Below are 5,575 nucleotides of genomic sequence, written 5' to 3'. Positions count from 1 at the left end.
AGAACCCAAGAGAAGTAGTCTCTCTGGATTTACAGACACAGCCACCAGAACCTTTCACTATGGTCCCCTTCCAGTCCAAGAGAAGGTTCAGACTCTTGACCGGCTTTTGGGACTTATACAAGAATATTCTTAGTCAGGTAGCAGCAATTGGACAAGCAGTCTCAGACACTAGGAAAAGCCTTGGAGTCAAAGGTACATCACTGAGACACAGGTTATAAACAGATAGGGTTTATTTATCACAGAACTTAGCAATCAGACCAGAAAAGACATTAAAACAAGAAATCTTATGGCTCTGTGGCCCTTACTAAACATTAAAGATATTCATAGTTACCAGGGTAGTCGATAGTCAAGATAGTCCATGGGAATAAAGTCCAGTTAAGTTTCATCTTTGTGCCAGTATGCAGCCATGTGTTGAGCTGCACCCAAGAATCCTTTGTCTGCCGCCAGCCACATGGCAGAGACAAAGCATTTCAAGAATAAGTCCACAGACAGCAGATAACAGGAACAAAACAGCAAGCAGAAAATCTGAGCTCATGTCTTTATGTTCAGCCTGATAAAGGGCAATCCCAGGTTTCAAATGGCTCTGGCCAGGAACCAATTGAAGTGAGCCTGAGAGTGTCCAAGTGTCCTGAGTGGTCAGTAGTATTGAAGGCCACACCTGCAGAATGTGACCCCCAAACACTAACCACTCCTCTATGTTGGTACGTGACTCCTGGCATCTAGGCACAACCAGGCGCCAGTAGGTCTACCAGAAGTGTGAAACATGTGTGGTTATATGGCATGGCAATTGAGCAAATGGTCAGGCAACTAACCTCGAGAGGAAATCAAACCAGCAGGGGGTACATTCCAAAGGGGGGGGAAATATGAAACCTTATAGCATCACAAGAGATACAGAAGGTTATAGGAATCACACAAGGGATACATGAAAGCTACAGGAATCAATATTTCTAAATATTTCTATACACTTCTCTTTATAAAATTGCCTGTGTTTTTTTAAAGGGCAAAATGAGACAAAACACCATGACTATAGGCTGATAAACATGCAAATGAAATACATCCAAAAACCTCTTATTCAATAACTTATTCCATTGATTGTATAAAGGATTTATAAGTCAGGAAAATGGCAAAATTGATTCAGAATGAATGTACATGTAATTGCCACAATGTGGATAGAAAAAAGAATTATTGGATCACAACGTAGACAAAGTAAACTTTACGCAAAACATCTGCACAGTTCCAAAAAGAGATCGCATCAAAACTCAGTGGAAGTTGTGACTAACAAATTCTACAGGTTTGTCACTCATGAAGGTACAGCCATCTGATTTCAAGTGTTTTACTTGATTAAAATATATATTTTAAGGCTTCAAAAGTTGCCAAAGCCATTTGTCCACAGAGTCCACCCTTGTTGGCTTATCACTGGGCGTGGGTAGGAAGTCAATTTTGTAAACCATCATGATTGATAAGGCCTCCTCTTTTCAGTGAAAAAAGTCACCAGTACTGCATAAAAAAGTTATCCAATGAAAAGTAGAAAAGTACAGGTCACCCGACCAATGCAGAACCATGAGGAAATGAAGTACAGCAGAAGCAAGGAAAGGAGAGTCCTGTAACTCATCAGAAACTCAGGCTGACTTGGCTGTCGAATCTGTCCTAGATTCCGCTTGCTCAGGGGGCTGTGTCTGGCCTCTACTAGGCAGGGCTTGCGAAGATTATAGCGGCAAAAGCCACAAAGAAGGCCTTCCTTAGTACAGAGAGTCTCCATTGAGCCTGCAAATCATCCGTTGATTGTGGAGGACAGCTGAAACAGCAGCCACACAAGAGTGGTATTTTCATAACTTCTGATGGGCTGGAGCTCAGGATCTCCTTGATATTCTACTGGAAACCTGCGCAGTCCATTGATGGTCTGATACCTGCCAAGTGGTGTCAGAATCAATCCATCTTCACTCTCAGTGCAGTCCCGAAGCTGCTTCTTTCCATTCTCATCTTCTTGGGCTGCTCCCTAATTCAGGATCGGTTGACTCAGCTGAGCTTCATTCAACTGAAGTATCTGATATAAGTATTCCAGGGCCTTTTCCAAGTATGCATCTGTTTTCTTGATGCTGTCTTGTCCAATGTCATCCAAGTCATTGCCTGTATAGGAGCCATTCAAATCAGAAGGGTCAAACTGGAACCAAGAAAAGAAGGACTGGCTAGCTGTGGCCTCAGTGGAGTGGTCTGATATGGATTTGGCTGTCTGCTGGGCCTGACCAATTAGTTGGGCTAACACCAGATTCCTGACTTCTGGTCCAAACATCTCCTTGTACTGGAAGTCCTGCCCTTCCAAGCTTTTTATATATATTTGATTTATATTCCGCCCTCCCCGCATGGGCAGGCTCAGGGCAGTTTACAACAAATTAAAATACAGTACAATAAATACAATAAAACATAGATGCATTAAGCAATGCAATAGTATAAAATTCAGACAAACAGTCAAATTTATATATAAAGTGCTGTTGCATGTAGATGGCGATAGCGTTTCATAAGGCCATTTTATGATGGTACTATGTGGCCATACCAGTATCATTAGCTGTTCTTATTACTATTAACATAAGGGCCTTAACAATTCAGTTGTTGGCAATTCAGATGTTGTCAATGTGTTAGTGGCAGCTCCTAATTGAAAGCCTGGTGGAAGAGCTCCATTTTACAGGCCCTGCGGAACTGTAGAAAGTCCCGCAGGGCCCTGATGTCTTCCGGGAGCTCATTCCACCAGTGTGGAGCCACCACTGAGAAGGCCCTAGCCCTGGTTGATGCCAATCTGGCATCTTTTGGACCAGGGAGAGTCAGACTGTTTTGCGACCCTGATCTCAGTGCTCTCTGGGGAACATGTGGGGAAAGGCGGTCCCTCGGGTAGGCAGGCCCCAACTGTATAGGGCTTTAAAGGTCAAAACCAACACCTTGAAGAAGAATCCGGTATGCTATTTGCAACCAGTGCAATGCCTTCAGCACAGGCCAGATTTCCTCTCGTATAGAGAGGCCCATCAACAGCCTGACTGCTGCATTTTGCACCAGCTGCAGCTTCTGGATTTGGGACAAGAGCAGCCCCGTGTAGCGAGCATTGCTAGTCTAGTCTCAAGGTGACCATAGTATGGATCACTGTTGCCAGGTCATTGTGTTTCAGGAAGGGAACCAACTGCCTGATCAGCCAGAGATAGTAAAAGGCTGCCTTGGCAGTGGCTGTTACCTGGGCCTCCATTGTTAAGGCGGCATCCAGGAGCACTCCCAAACTCCTGACCCTTGTGGCTGGCACCAATGGCGCCCCATAGAAGGTCAGTAATGGGATCCCTACCCCCATTCCACTCTGACTCAGGCACAGGACCTCTGTCTTCCTCAGATTCAATTTCAATCGGCTCAATCTAAGCCAGCCCACCACGTCCTGAAGTGCCTGGTCCAGATCTTCTGGGGTCGAGTCGGACTGACCGCCCAACAGCAGATATAGCTGGGTGTCATCTGCATATTGGTGACACCCTAGCCTATGCCTCCGGGCAATCTGGGCACATGTAGATGTTAAATAATTTCGGGGATAGCACTGCCCCTTGAGGCACCCCGCAGGTCAGTGGGTGCCTCCAAGATGTCTGATCCCCTAGAGCCATCCTTCGTCCCCGACCTTGGAGGAAGGAGACAAGCCATTGCAAGGCAAGCCCCTGGATCCCAGTGTTGGTGAAGCAGTGGATGAGTAACTGATGGTCGACCGTGTCAAACTCCGCCAACAGGTCCAACAACAACAGCACTGCTGTCCCGCCCCGATCCAGATGCCTCCGGAGGTTGTCTGCGAGGGTGACCAGTGCTGTCTCCATCCCATGGCCTAGGTGGAAGCCAGACTGGAAGGGATCCAGCATGGAAGTTTCATGACTCTTCACTTTAAATGAAAAATCTGTAATGACTGGAGTTCGGGATGACAGAAAGCTCCCTCCAAAAGACGGGCTAACAAAGAGACAATGTTGGCATGGAGGAACAACAAGGTCTGTTTCAAGAAAGAGCTGCTCTCCTTTCTGGATCATTTCAGCAAGTTTGGGCTGAGAAAAGGCCTTGGCTACTCTAAACACCATGAGGGCATCCTTGGGACTGACCAAATCTGTGTGAAGAGCTCGATTTAAGAAGCCAACAAAGAGGTTGGTATACATCAGCAGGTTCTCCAGAATGAAGGCGGCCCATTCCTCTGACACACTGCAAGACTGAGATTCTGCAGTCAAAACTGGTTTCTCAGGGGCATATCTCCAAGGCTGCAAATAGCTTAACCACATCTCTGAAACAGCTCTAAAAGAGGCATCCAGAAGCCAGTAGCCAAAGCAGTGCTGCAGAAAGATGTAGAACTTCTGCTGAACGAATTGGGGCATCACAATCCTCTTAAACTGAGTTGAAGGAGAAACTGGCTCTGGCTTCACACTGTTGCTGAAAGCATTTAGGTGTTTCACAAGCAGCTAGATCAGCGACACATGCTCCTCAGTGGGTTTAAACAACTCCTTGATGTGAGGAGACTGCATTTTTGGCTTCATGTCCAGGGAGTAATGATGAAGCCACATTTCAACAAAGATCTGAAGCAAGGATCTGCATTCTGCATTAGGAAGCAGGATCTGCATTCACTGAAGGCTGATGAGCAACATGCCTTTTCAGAAGGCTTGTGGAATATATCCTATAGGAGATGAAAGGCATTGCAGGAGATCTTGGAGCAGGTGATGGGACACCCCATGGATCAGACAGGAACCACTTCAAGTACCTGTCCATCAGAACAAAGTAAGCACCGTTTGAAGTGCTTAAGTGACAGGTCATGGGGATGTTCCTCTGGGTGATAAGGCTTATTGCAAAGTAGATCATGCAGTATTCAAATGGATTAAGAAACAAAAAATTGTGATCAAAGAGCGCCCAGGGTTCAGTTGTTTCACTGGTCATCTTTCTTAAAGTCGAATCAACTCCATAAATAGATGCTGGCTGCATTCAGACGTCAAGCTTACTGCACTCTGGAGCTGCCACTAATTTATCTGGGTTTCTTTGAAACTGAGAGATTTGATCAGACATCCCCCCCTTAACATGCCTTACCCCGGGTTCACCTCAGGGTTGATTGATCAGATGTGGCAGCCACAGAGTGGGGTGGGGTAATTTTCCTTAATCATTTGTCTTCTGGGCATGTACATAGGCACTTAGGGGAAGGGGTGTCAGGATGGTCGCAGCTGGTGGCCAAGAGGATTGCTGGAGGAGGCTGCTGGGATCTGTAGTTCAGCATGGGGTAAGTTTTTTTAAACTGTGCTTTTGAAAGCCAAAGGGGAGAGAATGAAAGCGATAAGCCTTATCCTGAGAAGGGAGCAAGGAGCTCTCTCTGGTTCAGATGAATCGGACAGGGGGGAGGGGGCAACAAAACTCGCAAGCAATGCTTCCTCTAAGCTGTGGAGTCTTGTGAGCAAAAATTCTACTTTGTGAGTTACTGGCATTAAAGTTGTGAGTGAGTGATTTGGCTACTGCATAGATTCGTTTGCTCTGGAGCCATCCTTCCTGAGCTAAGACAAAAATATGTGAGCTGGAGGCTAAAAAATTGTGAGCTAGCTCA

The 5,575-nt window shown here is 45.9% G+C and overlaps 1 pseudogene; it reads right to left on the bottom strand.

Moving 5' to 3' along the window:
• Positions 1–1,450: 1,450 nt before the first annotated feature.
• Positions 1,451–4,923, bottom strand: LOC107109103 (annotated as a pseudogene).
• Positions 4,924–5,575: the final 652 nt, after the last annotated feature.

Source organism: Gekko japonicus, unplaced genomic scaffold (assembly GCF_001447785.1).
Source record: "Gekko japonicus isolate JY-2015 unplaced genomic scaffold, Gekko_japonicus_V1.1 scaffold113, whole genome shotgun sequence".
Lineage (NCBI taxonomy): Eukaryota > Metazoa > Chordata > Lepidosauria > Squamata > Gekkonidae > Gekko > Gekko japonicus.
The sequence above is the reverse complement of the archived record's forward strand: the minus strand, read 5'-3'. Positions and strand labels throughout refer to the sequence as shown.